The sequence below is a fragment of the Ornithorhynchus anatinus genome, chromosome 4 (assembly GCF_004115215.2).
Source record: "Ornithorhynchus anatinus isolate Pmale09 chromosome 4, mOrnAna1.pri.v4, whole genome shotgun sequence".
Classification (NCBI taxonomy): Eukaryota; Metazoa; Chordata; class Mammalia; order Monotremata; family Ornithorhynchidae; genus Ornithorhynchus; species Ornithorhynchus anatinus.
In genome coordinates, this window is record NC_041731.1 from 27,965,821 (window position 1) to 27,983,685 (window position 17,865).

A 17,865-nucleotide genomic window follows, 5' to 3' on the forward strand; every position below is an offset into this window, starting at 1 on the left:
ATCCCCATTTTACAAATGAGATAACTGAGGCATATAGAAGTTAAGTAACTTGCATAAGGTCACACAGCAGACAAATGGCAGAGCTGAGATTAGAACCCAGATTCGTCTGACTCAGCTGCGCTCTAACCATTAGAACATACTGCCTGTCAATAATAGCATATTAGATCTTCCATTATATAAACACTCACAGTTTCCAGGAAATAATTCAGGTGTAAAGGTTTTCTTACACCCAAACCAGCAGCAAATGTGTCCCCCAAACTCTGACCTTTTTAGCATTCAGCCATTTGATTTGTTCTTACCCAGCCCAGCTCCTGCTAGAGGCAGAAGAATCTGAGTGTGCTCACTCTAGCTGATACTTCCTGCTCACCAGGATTCAAGAGTTTCAAACCTGTTTTTCAATCTTCAAAACTGATTCACTTCTGTCTGAAGCTATTCTGATGCAATTCAGTTTAATCCAGTATCCGTTGGAACCAATTCACATTGGAAAATAATCAGAAAACTTGTATCTGTTGAGTTCCAGTTGGGATCAATCAGACCTCAAAGGAAAACACTTAGAATGATGGGTCAGCCCTGGTGAATGACAAAGAGTGGTAACATCTCAATGGCATTCTGGCACAGGGAATTGTATTCTTTTCCCCCCTTTGCCATCCCCTCATTTGGCAAGTTTAACTAGATGAGGCTTCCTGTCTCTCCACTTCCCCAATGAAGAACATAGCTGGCTCAACAACACCTGTATTCCCCACAAGAAATGGTTGCTTCTGGTCCTTTGGAGACAGCCCCAGGGACTGGAAGTTCAATAGAGGGATTTGATTTGGCAAAACTGGTATTAAATCACTAGTACTTACTGAGCACCAACTGAATGCAAGGCACTATACTAAGTGACTATTGTACATTAGTATAATTGGTGTTCATGATCCTTGCCCTCAAGGAAGAGAGGATTAGAAGGGGAAAAGGAGCCCAGTTTTGAAATATTGAGCTTGAGGTGTTGGCAGGGTCTTCAGATAGTGATATCTGGGAGGTAAAAGGAAATGTTACATTGCAGAGAGATGTGAGGACTAATGATGCAGATTTGGGAATCTTTACATAGAGGTGGGAGATGAAGCCATGGGAATGAGAGAATTCCCTCAATGAATGTATATAACAAGAATAGAAGGGGACCCAGAACAAAGAATTGAAGGACACACACAGTTAGGGATGGGAAGCAGAGGAAGATCCAGTGCAAGAGACTGAGAAGGATCAAACAATGAGGTAATAAGAGAGCCAGTAGAAAACTGTCAGAAAAAAAAAACCAAGGTTAAATGGTGTTTTCAAGATTAGGGAGGTTTCCACAGTGCCAAAAGCATCTGAGAGGTCAAGAAGGAGAAGGCTGGAGTAGAGTCCATTTGATTTGGAGAGAAGAATGTCACTGACAGCTTTGGAGAGAGCTTTATGTAACTTTGGGGCTGGGAAGTTGGGAGTTAATTTTAAAACATGTTTGGAAAAAAAAGAGAAACCCTCAAAAGCCCACTCCAAAACCATTTGTCAGGGAAACTTGTCAGGTCCATAAGGAAAGTATCAGGGTAAAGACACGTGGGTGAAATCCCAAGGCAAAATATAAAACCTTTATTTTGAAAACATCTATCATTGTAAAGTCTACATGTGATTAGGTACCTGAATACTTTAGAGGGGTCGGATGGTGGGCAGGGAGCAGGAGGGGTGGGTGGGGGTCGAGGGTCCACAGCTTTCTTCTCTCACCGCGCTTTGCCGAGGGCTGGTTGTTTACAAGCTCCCCCAGCCTTGTTGGGGGTGGGGAAGGTGCCAGGAAAACATTCTGAGATCTGTCTTGTGACCTGACCATCTGGGTTTGTGAGGGGTCAGGGTGGTGAGTCTGCCCAGGCTCTCCATGGACAGGGAATTGTCCCGGATCAGGCTGGGATCCCTGGCTGATGGTACTGCTCTGAATGCCTCGTCTCTCAGTGACATGAACAATGGAGAGCCTGTTTTCCATGCAGATGCCCTCAAAGCCTTACTCCATTCATTTGTGCTCAGGCCTTGTTACACGCGATACAACTGTTGCCAAGAGTAGTATAAGTGGCAGTAGTAATAATAAAAGGAATAGTCATAATAGTAGTGGCAGTAGCTGCAGCAGCAGCTTATGGTATGTCAAACATCAAGGAACGTATAAGATTATCAGATCAGTCACAATCTACTCATGATCTAATGACTCCATTTTGTAGATGAAGAAACTGAAACACAGAGAAGTTAGATTACTTTCCCAAGGTCACACAGCAGGCAAGAGTTAGAATCCAGGTCTCCTGACTCCCAGTTCTGTTCTCTTTCCACTAGGTCATGTGCCCCTAGCCCAGAGAAAATCAAAGGAGTTGGCTGGAACAGCCAATTCTGCCAGACTCACAGTGCTAATTGTCTACACTGTAAGCTCATGGTGGGCAGGGAATGTGTCTGTTCATTGTTATATTGTACTCTTACAAGTGCTTAGTACAGTGCTCTGCACTCCATAAGTGCTCAACAAATACGATTAAATGATAAACTGCGATCCTCACACTCCATCCTCGAGTGTGGGTTCCCTACACCCAGGGAAGCTCACTCTCTGCTTTGGTTTACTCATATGTAAAATGAGGATAGCATACCCACTCTCCCTTCTTATTCATAATTACAATAATAATAATAATAATTGTGGTATTTAGGGGCTTATTATGTGCCAGGCCCTGTACTAAGGACTGGAGTGGATAGATTGTAAGCCTTATATAGAAGGGAGACTGTGACCTGGTTGATTGGTTTGTAATTACTCCAACACTCAGCACAGCGTTTGTCATCAGGTAAGTGCTTAACAAATTCCCTAATAACAAACCAAGTTTATTCAGACATCATTTATAGAGCAGATAAATAATGTTTCAATCGCACGCCAGCTACAAACCCGCTTCTTTGCTTCTCTCCCATTTTTTTAAAAAAAGTATTTGGTGAACGTGGTCAGGGTTGGATTTATGGCTCCAAACATTCTCTGTTTGTCTATAAAACAGAGGCAGTAGGCAGAAGCTACACTCCTCCAATCCTTTCTCCTCATTGGCTACATCCCCCGACAAAGACAGATGCCTTCTGAGTCTACTTTTATACTGAGAAACTGACACTGATCCCACGCCAAGGAGTTTGGAGTTGAATCCTTCCACTTCAGCTCCAGATTTGTTTTGAAACCAAATTCCCTAAAGCCCGGAGTCATTCATCTCTGATATCACTAGTCAACCACCTGATCTAGGCAAAAGCAGAAGGTGATTTTGCTCACAAATTTGGTCAGCAAACATGCCTGTGATCAGTCCACCCCCAAATCTGCCTAGCCCCTTCCTCCTCCTGATGCCCAGTTGCAAATTTACTCAGATGTCCTGCCTCGGTTCTCCCCCCGCCTACACACATTTCCATTTTCACTACCCCCACCCCTCCTTTACCCACATCTGCAAAATCCCTATACTGAGAGGGATTAAGCTGCCATTTGTGACTTAGTCTTTGGATGACGGGCGTTCCACCTGGTATGATCCTCTGCTTTTCAAAGCCCCTTATTTTTCCAACCTATGGAAATTACTCCAGACTATGTGATAAAAACCGTTGTTCCAACCAGAGCAGGTGGTCAGTGGGGGCCATCCTGGGTCCAGTCACTTCCCCTCCATCTTTATTGATGGCTTATCCTCATTGGCTCCAGCCTCAGCCGAGGCCCCAGAGATACAGTCAGTCAATCGTGTTTATCCATGTGCCAAGCACTGGGGTAGATACAAGTTAATCAGGTTGGACACAGTCCCTGTCCCACATGGGGCTCATACTCAATCCCCATTTTACAGATGAGGGAACTGAGGCCCAGAGAAGTGAAGTGACTTGCCCAAGGTCACATGGCAGACATGCGGTGGAACAGGATTAGAACCCATGACCTTCTGAATTCCAGGCCCATGGTCTATCCACTAAGCCATGCTGCTTCTCGCATTCCCTGCATTCCTCTGCATAACAGATGCCTTTCCTGATCACAGTGAGCTTACAATCTAGAGGGGGCCCCACAGGAGCCCTACAGGGGCCCCACTGTCCTAGGAAGGCTGGTTGAAAGGTCACACAGTCTGCCCTAGTTTCCACATCACCTACGCACTTCCATCTGTAGCTCTTAAGCGCTTTGATATTCCCGCTCCCTCATCCCACAATATTTCTGAACATATCATTACACTCCATAGCTTTCCCTAGCTGAAATTTATTTTACTGTCTGCAAGCTTCTTGTGGCTAGGTTTCATGTCTTACCAACTCTATTGTTTTGTACTTTCTCAAGCTCTTAGTACAGTGCCTTGCACACAGTAAGCATTCAGTAAGTAACACTGCTCAATTGATCCATGACCCCTCTCTTCAGTCCTGAAATAATGGCGATTTCTCTAGTCTGACAGGAATTTGGCCACAAACCAACAAATAAACAAAAACTCTGAGGCTAAAATGTTTTATCTACTTTTGTGCCCTCCAGATATAAATCAATGAAACAGTGTGACTATCTCCTCCTGCCTCCAGGATGTCTCCACCTGGATGTCTGCCCACCACCTAAAACTCAACATGTCTATCTTCCCTCCCAAGCCCTGTCCTCAAACCCTCAAAAGCCCACCCCAAAACCATTTATCAGGGAAACTTGTCAGGTCCATAAGGAAAGTATCAGGGTAAAGACACATGGGTGAAATCACAAGGCAAAAAAGCCCTGTCCTCTTCCTGACTTCCCTGTCACTGTGGACAGTATGACCATCCTTCATGTCTCTCATGCCCACAACCTTGGTGTCATCCTTGACTCAGTTCTCTCATTCACCCCACACATACAATCTGTCACCAGTGCCTGCCGGTCTCACCTTTACAATATTGCCAAGATCCGCCCTTTCCTCTCCATCCAAACGGCTTTCTTACTGGTAAAAGCTCTCAATATCCCAGCTGGTTGACTGTGTCAGCCTTCTCTCTGATCTCCCTTCCTCCTGTCTCTCCCCGATCCAGTCTATTCTTCATTCCTCTGCCCGGCTCATCTTCCTGCAGAAACGCTCTGGGCATGTCACTCCTCTCCTTAAAATCCTCCAGTGGTTGCCTATCAACCTCTGCACGAAACAAAAACTCCTCACTCTGGGCTTCAAGGCTCTCCATCACCTTGCCCCCTCCTACCTCTCCTCCCTTCTCTCTGTCTACTGTCCACCCTGTAGTCTCTGCTCCTCTGCCACCCACCTCCTCACCGTCCCCCGTTCTTGCCTATTCCGCCGTCGACCCCTGGGCCACATCCTCCCGCTGTCCTGGAATGCCCTCCCTCCTCACCTCCGTCAAACTAACTCTCTTCCCCTCTTCAAAGCCCTACTGAGAGCTCACCTCTTCCAAGAGGCCTTCCCAGACTGAGCTTCCCCTTTTCCCTCTGCTCCCTCTGCTCCCTCTCTGTCTCCCCTACACCTCCCCTCAGCTAAGCCCCCTTTCCCCCTTTCCCTCTGCTCCTCCCCCTCTCCTTTCCCCTCCCCTCAGCACTGTGCTCATTTGTATATATTTTTATTACTCTATTTATTTTGTTAACGAGGTGTACATCCCCTTGAGTCTATTTATCATGATTAAGTTGTCTTGTTTTTGTCCATCTGTCTCCCCCGATTAGATTGTAAGCCCATCAATGGATAGAGATTGTCCCTATCTGTTGCCAAATTGTACATTCCAGGCACTTAGTACAGTGCTCTACATATAGTAAGTGCTCAATAAATACTATTAAATGAATGAATGAATAAATTCCTGAGTGTATATTGAGAGATTGCCAGATAGAAAAATAAAAGATTTAAATAAAGTCAAATGACATTGGACCAAATTATACGCAAACATCTGCATGTCTTCCCAGTGGGAATCTAATCAAGACCTTTCCAATAAAGGCTTCCTCTTCATCAGTGATATTTTTTGAGCACTTATTGAGTGCATAACCTAGTAGTGCTTAACCCAAATACTGTAACCAGATCTCATCTATCTCACTGCCGATTCTTTTCTCACATCCTCCCTCTAGCCTGGAACTCCCTCCCCCTCCATTTATGCCAGACCACCATTCTCTCCACTTTCAAAGCATCATTAAGGTCACATCTTCTCCAAGAGGCTTTCCTTGATTAAATCATCTTTTCCTGGGCATGCTCTCCCTTTATGCCATCTCTGCAATTGGGTCCGTGACCTTTGGACATTTGATATTCACCCTATCCACAACCCCACAGCAGTTGTGCATATGTCGTCATTTTATAGATGATAAATTACTTATTTATTCATACCAATGCCTGTATCCCCATCTATATTGTAAGCATGTTATGGACAGGGAATGTTTCTTTTAATTCTGTTGTATTGTATTCTTCCAAGCACTTAGTACAGTGCTGTGCACATCGTAAGGGCTCAGTAAATGCCATTGATTGATTGATTGATAGTAAATACATGGGAAAATATGATACACAACAACTACCCTCTCCTCTTCAGCCCAACCTACATAGTTATGGAGTATCATCTTCTGAAAACACCCTCTCCTTAAAAACTTTCAACCCCTTGTCTGAAGCCAGTTCTTCCAAGAGAAATTCCCTAATGTGGCTCAGAATCCCCTTAGGATTGGGACTCAAGTGACTGCTTCTGTCACAGGGGCCAATTTCCCTAATATGCCAAAGACTGCTTTTACACCTTTCAGAACCTTGAGGAGGCTCCAAAGATGTGTTGCTAAAACCTATGTATCTGGAGCAGCAGTGAGTCTGAGAAGCACTGTGGCCTGGTGGAAAGAGCAATGTCCTTGGAGTCGGAGGAACTAGTTTCTAATTCTGGTTCTGGTACTTGTCTGCTGTGTGACCTTGGGCCAGTCACTTAACTTTAGTGCCTCAGTTACCTCATCTGTAAAATCGGGGTGAAGACTGTGAGCCCCTTATGGGACATGGACTGTGTCCAACCTGATTAGCTTGTATCTATCCCAGTGCTTACTGCAGTGCCTGACACACAGTGTTTAACAAATACCATTAAAAAAAAAAACTTCCTGCATCCAAGGTCCATTCTGTCACTTGGCTTGACATTATTGTCTTAGTTTTTTAGTCTATGCTTCTTGTTGTTTGAAATCTACTGCTACCCTTGTCTCTTTCTACTGTCACCTAGACTGTGAGCCCCTTGTGGGACAGGGACTATGTCTGAAGCTCTTTATTTACATCTTTCTCAGTAGTTAGCAACATGCTTGACCCATACTGTTTAAAAAATACCTTAAGTAATCTACCCCCTCTCCTTGTCACCCCACCCCAGTAGCCATCTTAGTACTTACAATGTACCTCCCTGCCAATCCACCACTCAGCAGCAACTTGGATAATCCTTTGTTCATTCATCCTCCTCACTAGTCTGGTTCAGGGGAACTGTGTTTCTAGAAGAATTGCTTCAAGAGCACCTTAACAGGACCCTATGGCTAATCCAATCCTGCTCTTGTGTGTTGATTATGGCCTGTAGGAGAAGCTGGTGAAACTACCAATAAGTTCAAACATCAGAAAATATAGCCACATGGATACCACAAAAGGTTTATAGATTTTTAACTTGGGGTGACACACTGTTGTTGCTAAACTCAATCTGCCAAAAATGATAACTCCCAAGAGGTGTTGGAGGTGAATAAAATATCAGCATTAATTTTTGTGTTGCTGATGAACATTCTATGTGGAGGTTCCCAGATACAGAATGACATATAATTTAGATTGTCTACATTACAAATCCACAGCTCTGCTAAATCTGGAGTGATTAATAATCACTTGCATGTCTTCTTGGGTATGTGATTCTAGAGATTACTGTGTGCCAGGCACGGTACTAAGCACTGGGGTAGATACAAATTGGGTTGGACAGAGTCCCTGTGCCACATGGGGCTCACAGTCTCAATCCCCATTTTACAGATGAAATAACTGAGTCACAGAGAAGTAAAGTGACTTGCCCAAGGTCACACAGCAGGCAAGTGGCAGAGCCAGGATTAGAATCCATGACTTTCTTCCTCCCAGACTTGTGCTCTATCCACTAGGTCATGCTGCTTCTGTCACTGTGCTTGGTACATGGAGAGTGCTTAACAGATATACCATGATTATTATCATTATTCCAGAGATAGGGAAAGGGATCAGAAAGGGATCACTCTCAAATGTGACTTGGTTGATTATCTCATCATAGGGCAGGATAGAGCCCCGGATACCTCTGGTCCCTCAAATTTACTTACTAACTGCCTGACCCCTAGTTTATTGGCAGTAACAAGTGTTCTGTAAGATTGATGAACCCAGTATCGAGGTCTTGGTGTTGCCTCTCTTCTATTCTGGTATCTTTTGTGATGCCAAGATGAAATGTGCTGCACTGCATTTTGGTTTGAAACTACACTTTTAGATTGTGAGTCTTCTGAGGGACAGGGACTGTTTCTAATTCCCACCTGTGGATTATTTCCGCGTGCTCAGTATAGTGCTCTGCACACAGCAAACATTTGATAAATATCACTGCTGCTACTACGTTCTGATATGGTTGGGGCAGTTGAATTAATTTCCCACTCTGTCCAGAAGGATTCTGGTTAGAATCTTGCTGGTAGTGGAAAACAGTGAAATTTCACAACAGTTTATAAAAATACACCTTTCCCCTTTCTTTTTGAAGATGGTGATTGCAATAGCATCTTTAAAGTTTTGTAGTATTTCCTTAGTGTTCCATCTACTGAGGAAAAAGAAATCATCAGATCTGGGTGCTTTGGCAGTTTCCACAGCTTTGACTGTGGCGGTTATTTCCTTAAAAGTTGGAGCTAGGGTCATGTTTACATTCTTCTGTACCTTGAATGATCTCCTCCTAGATGGTGGACGATAGGTTTAGGAGTTGGTTAATAGTTTTTTTCCCACCTGTATAAGATTCCCTCTAGGTTTGTGATGAGAGCTAGGGGATCCTAGTTCCATCAGAGCTACTTTGTTGTTGTCACTGAGTAACTTGTTGATTTCTTTATTTTCATTCATTCATTCATTCATTCATTCAATAGTATATATTGAGCGCTTACTATGTGCAGAGCACTGTACTAAGCGCTTGGAATGAACAAGTCGGCAACAGAGACAGTCCCTGCCGTTTGACGGGCTTACAGTCTAATTGGGGGAGACAGACAGATGAGAACAATGGCAATAAATAGAGTCAAGGAGAAGAACATCTCGTAAAAACAATGGCAACTAAATAGAATCAAGGCGATGTACAATTCATTAACAGAATAAATAGGGTAAAGAAAATATATACAGTTGAACAGACGAGTACAGTGCTGAGGGGACGGGAAGGGAGAGGGGGAGGAGCAGAGGGAAATTGGGGAAAAAGAGGGTTAAGCTGCGGAGAGGTGAAGGGGGGGTGGTAGAGGGAGTAGAGGGAGAAGGGGAGTTCAGTCTGGGAAGGCCTCTTGGAGGAGGTGAGTTTTAAGTAGGGTTTTGAAAAGGGGAAGAGAATTAGTTTGGCAGAGGTGAGGAGGGAGGGAGTTCCAGGACCGCGGGAGGACGTGGCCCAGGGGTCGACGGTGGGATAGGCGAGACCGAGGGACATTGAGGAGGTGGGCGGCAGAGGAGCGGAGCGTGCGGGCTGAGCGGTAGAAAGAGAGAAGGGAGGAGAGGTAGGAAAGGGCAAGGTGATGTAGAGCCTTGAAGCCTAGAGTGAGGAGTTTTTGTTTGGAGCGGAGGTTGATAGGCAACCACTGGAGGTGTTTAAGAAGGGGAGTGACAGAAGATGGATACTTGGCCTTCTTCATGATTTGGATGCTCCTTAACCATGCATTGGTTGAACTGATAGTTCAAATTTGGAGCACAAAACAATTAATAATAATAATAATTGTGACATTTGTTAAGCACAGACTAGGTGCAAAGCAAGATATTCAGATATAGGGCAGATACAAGATAATCTAGTCAGACAAAGGCACTGCCCCACATTGGTCTCACAGTCTAAGTAGGAGGGAGAACAGGTACTTAGTCCCCATTATTCGTATTAGGAAACTGAGGTACAGAGAAGTGAAGTGACTTTCCCAAGGTCATACAGCTCCCTTGCAGGTCTTCATGGCCTGCTCCCTCCATCCCTAGCAGTTTGTCAGGGCCTGCCCACTCCCTTCCTAGCAGGTTTTCAGGGCCAGCTCATTCCATCCCCTGCAGGTCTTCAGGGCCCTCTCACTCTCTCCCGTTCACGTCTTCATGGCCTTCTCACTCCTTCCCTTGCAGGTCTTCATGGCCCGCTGTCTCCCTCCCTTGCAGTTCTTCAGGACCTTCTCACTGCCTCCATTACATGTCTTCAGAGCCTGCTCATTCCCTACCTTGAACACCTTCACGGCCTGCTCCCTCCTTCACCTCTAGGTCTTCAGGGCCTTCTCCCTTCCTAGCAGTTTGTCAGAGTCTACACACCCCATCTCGAGGAGTTTTTATGGCCTGCTCACTCCCTCCCTTTCAGGTCTTCAGGGCCAGTTCAATCCATCCCCTTTCAGGTCTTCAGGACCTGCTCACTCCCTCCCCTGCAGGTCTTAATTGCCTGCTAACTCCCTCCCTTGCAGGCCTTCAGGGCCTGCTCCCTCCCTCCCTGGCAGGTATTCAGGACCTGCTTTCTCCCTCCCTTGCAGATTTTTATGACCTGTTTATTCCCTCCCTTGCAGGTCTTCATGGCTTGCTCATTCCCTCCCTTTCTGGTCTTCATGGCCTACTCACTCTCCCTCTTACAGGCCTTCATGGCCTGTTTTTTCCCTCTCTTGCAGGTCTTCAGGGCCTGCTCATTCCCTCCCTTGTAGCTCTTCTTGGCCTGTTTATTTCCTCCCTTGCAGGTATTCAGGGCCTGCTCCCTCCCTCCCTGTAGATCTTCATGGCCTGCTCACCCTCTCCCATACAGGTCTTCATGGCCTGTTTATTCCCTCCCTTACATGATCCTATGAGCCTGGTAACTCTCTCCCTTGCCAGGTCTTCATGGCCTCCTCCCTCCCTCCCTTGCAGGTCTTCATGACTTGCTCTCTCCCTTCCTAGTAGGTCTTCATGGCCTGCTGTCTCCCTCCCAGGCAGGTCTTCAGGACCTCCACATTCCCTGCATTGCATGTCTTCAGGGCCTGCTCAATCCCTTCCTTGAAGGCCTTCAGGGTCAGCTCTTTTCCCTCCATTGCACGTCTTCAGAGCCGTCTCATTCTATCTCCTTGCAGGTCTTCAGGCCCTGCTCACTTCCTCCCTTGTAGGTCTTCATAGCCAGCTCACTCCGTCCCTTGCAGTTCTTCATGCCCTGCTCCCTCCCTCTCTTCTGGGTCTTCAGGGCCTGCTCCCTCCCTCCCTAGCAGTTTGTCAGGGCCCGCACACCCCATCTCTAGTAGTTCTTCATGGCCTGCTCACTCCCTCCTTATTAGGTCTTCAGGGCCAGTTCAATCCATCCCCTTTCAGGTCTTCAGGACCTGCTCACTCCCTCCCTTGCAGGTCTTAATTGCCTGCTCACTCCTTTTAAGGCCTTCAGGGCCTGCCACTCCCTCCCTTGCAGGCCATCAGGGCCTGCTCACTCCCTCCCTGGCAGGTCTTCAGGACCTACTTTCTCCCTCCCTTGCAGATTTTTATGACCTGTTTATTCCCTCCCTGGCAGGTCTTCATGGCTTGCTCATTCCCTCCCTTTCTGGTCTTCATGGCCTACTCACTCTCCCTCTCACAGGCCTTCATTTTCCTGTTTTTTCCCTCCCATGCAGGTCTTTAGGGCCTGCTCATTCCCTCCCTTGTAGCTCTTCGTGGCCTGTTTATACTGTATATATTTTCGTTACCCTACTTATTTTGTTAATGAATTGTACATCGCCTTGATTCTATTTAGTTGCCATTGTTTTTACGAGATGTTCTTCCCCTTGACGCTGTTTAGTGCCATTGTTCTTGTCTGTCCGTCTCCCCCGATTAGACTGTAAGCCCATCAAACGGCAGGGACTGTCTCTATCTGTTGCCGACTTGTTCATCCCAAGCGCTTAGTACAGTGCTCTGCACATAGTAAGCGCTCAATAAATACTATTGAATGAATGAATACAGCTGGATAGTGGCAAAGCCAGATTTAGAGCCCAGATCCCCGGATCTTCTGACTTCCAGTACTAGGCTCTTCCTTTTGCGACACACGTGCCAAGCTGTTTCTCAACACATGAGGTGATGGTTTAGTTTAGCATTCAGACCCTGCCAGGGCTGCAATTACCCACACATTTTTTCACCTTCTTCTAATGGACACTGATGTAGTCTAAGAAAGTCCTTCACTTAAATGTATTCATGATATGTGGATGGGTACATCCTTGATGTCTTTCTTTTATTTAAGATGTAGAAGATAGTTCTGGTGATTTCATCATAATGCTGGCACATTTGCTGAGTTATGGAAGCAGAACAACTTGGTGTAAAGGCCTGGGAGTTGGAGTCAGGAGACCAGCTTTTAATCCGACCTCGCTCTCTGGTTTACAAATCGTTTAACCTTTCTGTGCCTCAGTTTCTTCCTCTGGAAAGCAGGGATAAGATCTTTGCTCTCCCAACATCGGTAAGATCCTTGTGGGCAGGGAACATGTCTACCAACCACTGAAAGCTTTTTCCATTTACAATGGGGGGATAAACCTCAAACCTTAGAAGCAGCGCAGCAGCAGGGCAGAGTACAAGGCTGGAAGTCAGGAGGACCTGTGTTCTAATCCTGGTTCTGCCACTTGTCTGCTGTGTGACCTTGGGGCAATCATTTCACTTCTCCATGCCTCAGTTACCTCATCTGTAAAATGGGGATAAAGACTGTGAGCCCCATATGAGATCTGGACTTTGTTCAACCTGATTAGTTTGTAACCACCTCACAGCTTAAAACAGTGCCTGTCACGAAATAAGTGCTTAACTAATACCATTAAAAAACCAACCAAACAAACAAAACCTAACCTATTTGTTTCTGGGGGGAAAAAAACACAGTGAAGGATATTTTTGAAGGCACCTAAAAGAAAGGCTGTTTTTGTGAAAGCAGATACAGACCCAAAAGTCTTAGAAATTAACATTCCAACTCTACCCACAACCCAAATATCCTTTCTTTGAGTATCTGTTCTGTCTTAGATTTGGCTCCTTCCCTCTCATCCCTCTCCCCAGTCCCCTACACCCAGAAGGAGCAGGTGGCCAGGGGCTGTGATCCTAATGGCCCTGTGTTCTTGACCTGGACCTTCCATGGTCCGTCAGCCCTAGGGAATTAGGCTAGTTGAAACATGCTTAATTTTCTCATCTCCCACTATTTCCATTCAGACACCAAACACAATCCTCCATCCAGTCCAATTCTAAAAGTTTCAGGCCAAGATCCCTACTTCCACCAGTTTCAAAGAGGTTGTCTCCCCCACCCCCTACCTAGTAAAGTTGGTTATGAGAACTGGACTATGATATGCCCATGGAATCAGTGACTCCTAGGTCCATGCTTACGTATTTCCCTCACCTTTTGGTGTCCATTCCCCAAACACATTTACCAGGCACAGTAACCAGCTTCAGAAACCATTCCAAAGATTGTGGTCATTTTCCTGCTTGCTGGAAAGATAAGCGTCAATCAGGTAACTATGTCTTTGGCATATAGCAAGATGCAGCACATAACAGAGAAAAAGACACCTTGTTGCACCTGAGTGTAATTCTGAATGTTGACACTGTTCTAAAGAACTTTAATCTCAGCAGAAACTTAACTTAATGCAGACAGCATGCACAGTTTCTTTAATATTAGATCACAGATGGTTCTGAGCATAGGAGGCTTGAACTTTGAAGCCAGTGTAAACTCATGGCTCTGAGCAACTCAGGCCATGGAGCTGACCCTCCCAACTCTTTGTATTAACTGAGTGGAATTCTCCAGTGACCTAAAGCATGCCCCCCAGTCAATCAATCAATGGTATTTATTGAAAGCTTACTGTGTACAGAATATTGTACTAAGTGCTTGAGCGAACACAATATAACAGAGTTGGTAGATACTTTCCCTGACTACAGTGAGCTTACAGTCTGGAAGTGGAGGCAGACATTAATAAAAGATATAATCTATAGCACTCGGTCTCACTATTTAGGCAGAGGCCATTTCATGTTCTTGGTGCAGCCGCCTCATTCTACCCCATATTCTCTCCTACCTCCAGTAGGAAGAGAGAGTCAGGAGAAGGGCATTAGTAGGAGCTGTGACTCACACCCTGCTGCCCTGCAGGGGCCCAGAGCTATTGGGATACTGCAACTGTTCCTTGCAAGAAGACTGGCTCCTGACAATTGTTAGTTCTGCCATGCTCCTGGAAGGCCTCCCCTCTTTGGGCTATCTCCAGGAGGAAACTGAAGCTCAGAGCAAGGGAACAAAGAATGAAAGACCTGGAAGGAATTGGCAGAGGGGATCATTCCATCCAGCCTCCTGCCTCTGAGTTACACCCTTGAGATTAGTGTAGCCATTTGTCTGGTTTTACACTGGACAGTCCAGCTTTTAGCTGGCTTGTCCCTGTCTGGAACTGATACAGAGTTGTGCATTTTTATGGCTATCCCCTTTTTTTCATTTTCAGTACCAAGCTTCCCTTCTCTGTGATGTCTGCTGCTAAGAATTGCAGTTTAGATATGGTAGCAGAGTTCATATAGTCCTGGAAGGGAAGCAGGATATCTTTGGAACATATGTGGGTGGGTGAGGGAGAGAAGGGAGGGGGAGAGTCAGAGTTCCTTCTGGACAAATAATCTCAGACTGAGTGGAATTGGTTAATTTCTACAAAATGGTGCATGTTACCAGCTGGCCTGATTAAGGAGCCAGGGGCAGACCTCCAAGGGAGGTTTGTCTATCCTGGGTCATATCAGCGTGGCTCAGTGGAAAGAGCACGGGCTTTGGAGTCAGCGGTCATGAGTTTGAATCCTGGCTCTGCCACTTGTCAGCTGTGTGACTGTGGGCAAGTCATTTAACTTCTCTGTGCCTCAGTTACCTCATCTGTAAAATGGGGATTCACTGTGAGCCTTTCGTGGGACAACCTGATTAGCCTGTATCTACCCCAGCGCTTAGAACGGTGCTCGGCACACAGTAAGCTCTTAACAGATACCAACATTATTATTATTATTATTACCTGGCCTAAGGGAGGCTGTCCATTGTGCACCACCCTCAGCGGATGCCCTTGGGGCCTGAGCACTCCACACCCTCTTCCTCTCCCCTGTTTGGAATCCAATGGAGAAGGGATCAGAATGGCCGCCCCAGATGTTTAGTCCACGGTGCAGCCCTTCCTAAAGGCTCCTCTCCCTCCTCCCTTCCCCTACAAGTGGAGAATAAAGATGTGGCATGTTCCCGGCCACACAGAGTTTATTGTTTAATGGGGAAGACAGATATAAAAATATTCATGACTAGATCAATCTGTTTTCAAACGGTATCAGCCTAAGACAGGACAAGATTTGTTAAATGTTTACTGTGAGCCAGGCACTAAACTCAGTGCTGGGGTAGACATAAGCTAATCAGGTTGGACACAGTTCATGTCCCACTCGGGGCTCACAGTCTTAAACCCCATTTTATAGCAGAGGTAACTGAGGCAGAGAATTGAAATGACTTGTCCAAGGATACCCAGCAGAGAAGTGGCAGAACGGGGATTAAAGCTCAGGTCCTTCTGACTCCCAGATCGGTGCTCTATCCACTAGACCATGCTGCCTCTCTAAAGCAGATAAATAAATAATTCAATGTGCTCTTGAATAAACATATTTACCAGGGTGCTGAGGATGTGTATATATAAGTGCATGAGTGTTAAAGTTGGCTGATAGATTCATATAGCTTAGGGTGCTAGAAAATGAATCAGAGAAGGTTTGTTGGAGAACTAGGATTTTGGGAAAGCTGTCCAAGCCAAATCATTTCTGGCTCCAGCTTCCAGGTTCCAACAGTGATAACCCATCTAGCTCCTGCCTGATCCTTCCTTCCCCGTTTGACTCACCCCGAAACCACCATATCAGTTTCAGCCACCGAGGTAAAATTTCAACAAGGTATATTCAAACCAGCTGTTTAGTTTTTACATTTGATATTGTAATTCTTTTGTTATTGCTATTTTTATTTGCTGTCTGGAAGCTAAAATCAATTTAAAACAATAAAATCTGATTATTTGCAAGGGAAAAAAATAAAAATATGTAAGGTGGAGGGATCAGCAAAGGGGTGTCCAAATTCCATCGTGCCATCAGTGAACTTGAGATCCCATCCATCCTTCTGCAGCTCTCTAACGAGAGCAATTCCACACTCTTCTGCAGAAACTCATCCTACTGCTGCTTCGGGGCTCTTCCTTGACTACTGCATTTACCCATCAATGTGGCCCACCAAGATCCCCCTCCGATAGTCCTGGAATGCCCTGGAACACTCTCCCTCCTCAAATCTGCCAAACAGTCACACTTCCCCCCTTCAAAGTCCTACTGAAGGCTTACCTCCTCCAGGCGGTCTTGCCAGACTAAGCCCCCCTTTTTTCCTCAGCTCCTCCTCCCCTCCCGTAGCCCCAACTTGCTCCCTTTGCTCTATCCCCCTCCCCGCCCCACAGCACTTGTGTATTTATGTACCTAGCTATAATTCTGTTTATTTATAATTAATGCTTGTTTACTTGTTTTGATGTGTATACAGCTATAATTCTATATGAAGAAGCAGCGTGGCTTAGTGGAAAGTGCACGGGCTTGGGAGTCAGAGGTCTTGGGTTCTAATCCTGGCTCTGCCACTTATCAGCTGGGTGACTTTGGACAAGTCACTCAACTTCTCTGTGCCTCAGTTACCTCATCTGCGAAATGGGGATTAAGACTGAGCCCCACGTGGGACAAACCGATGACCTTAAATCTACCCCAGGGTTTAGAACAGTGCTTGGCACATAGTACGCGCTGAGCAAATGCCATTTGCTATTGTTTTAATGAGATGTTCTTCCCCTTGATTCTATTCATTGCCATTGTTCTTGTCTGTCCGTCTCCCCCGATTAGACTGTAAGCAGGTCAAAAGGCAGGGACTGTCTCTATCTGTTACTAATTTGTACATTCCAAGCGCTTAGTACAGTGCTCTGCACATAGTAAGTGCTTAATAAATACTATTGAATGAATGAATGATTATTTTTCTATTCATTTATACTGATGCTATCAATGCTTGTTGACTCGTTTTGATGTCTATCTCCTCCTTTCTAGACCGGGAGTCCTTTAGGGGCGGGATTGTCTCTCTTTGTTACTGAATTGTTCATTCATTCATTCAATAGTATTTATTGGGCGCTTACTATGTGCAGAGCACTGTACTAAGCGCTTGGAATGGACAAATCGGTAACAGATAGAGACAGTCCCTGCCCTTTGACGGGCTTACAGTCTAATCGGGGGAGACGGACAGACAAGAACAAAAGCAATAAATAGAATTGTACTTTCCAAGTGCTTAGTATGGTGCTCTGCACCCAGAGAGCGCTCAATAAATACTATTGAATGAATGAATGATTATTATTTTATTCATTTAAATTGATGCTATCGATGCTTGTTAACTCGCTTTGACATCTATCTCCTCCTTTCTAGACCGGGAGTCCTTTAGGGGCGGGATTGTCTCTCTTTGTTACTGAATTGTACTTTCCAAGCGCTTAGTACAGTGCTCTGCACATAGTAAGTGCTCAATAAACACTATTAAATGAATGAATGCTTATTAGTCTATTCATTTATATTGATGCTATCGATGCTTGTTGACTCGGTTTGACGTCTATCTCCTCCTTTCTAGACCGGGAGTCCTTTAGGGGTGTGATTGTCTCTCTTTGTTACTGAATTGTTCTTTCCAAGTGCTTAGTACAGTGCTCTGCACATAGTAAGCGCTCAATAAATACTATTGAATGAATGAATAATTACTATTCTATTCATTTATATTGATGCTATCGATGCTTGTTGACTCGTTTTGACGTCTATCTCCTCCTTTCTAGACCGGGAGTCCTTTAGGGGTGGGATTGTCTCT

General features: G+C 45.4%; 1 protein-coding gene across 3 annotated transcripts in view; it reads right to left on the reverse strand.

The window, feature by feature from the left end:
* ASTN2 (astrotactin 2) overlaps positions 1–17,865 on the reverse strand; it is an 869,558-nt gene that overhangs the window by 274,865 nt on the left and 576,828 nt on the right. The window lies entirely within an intron of this gene.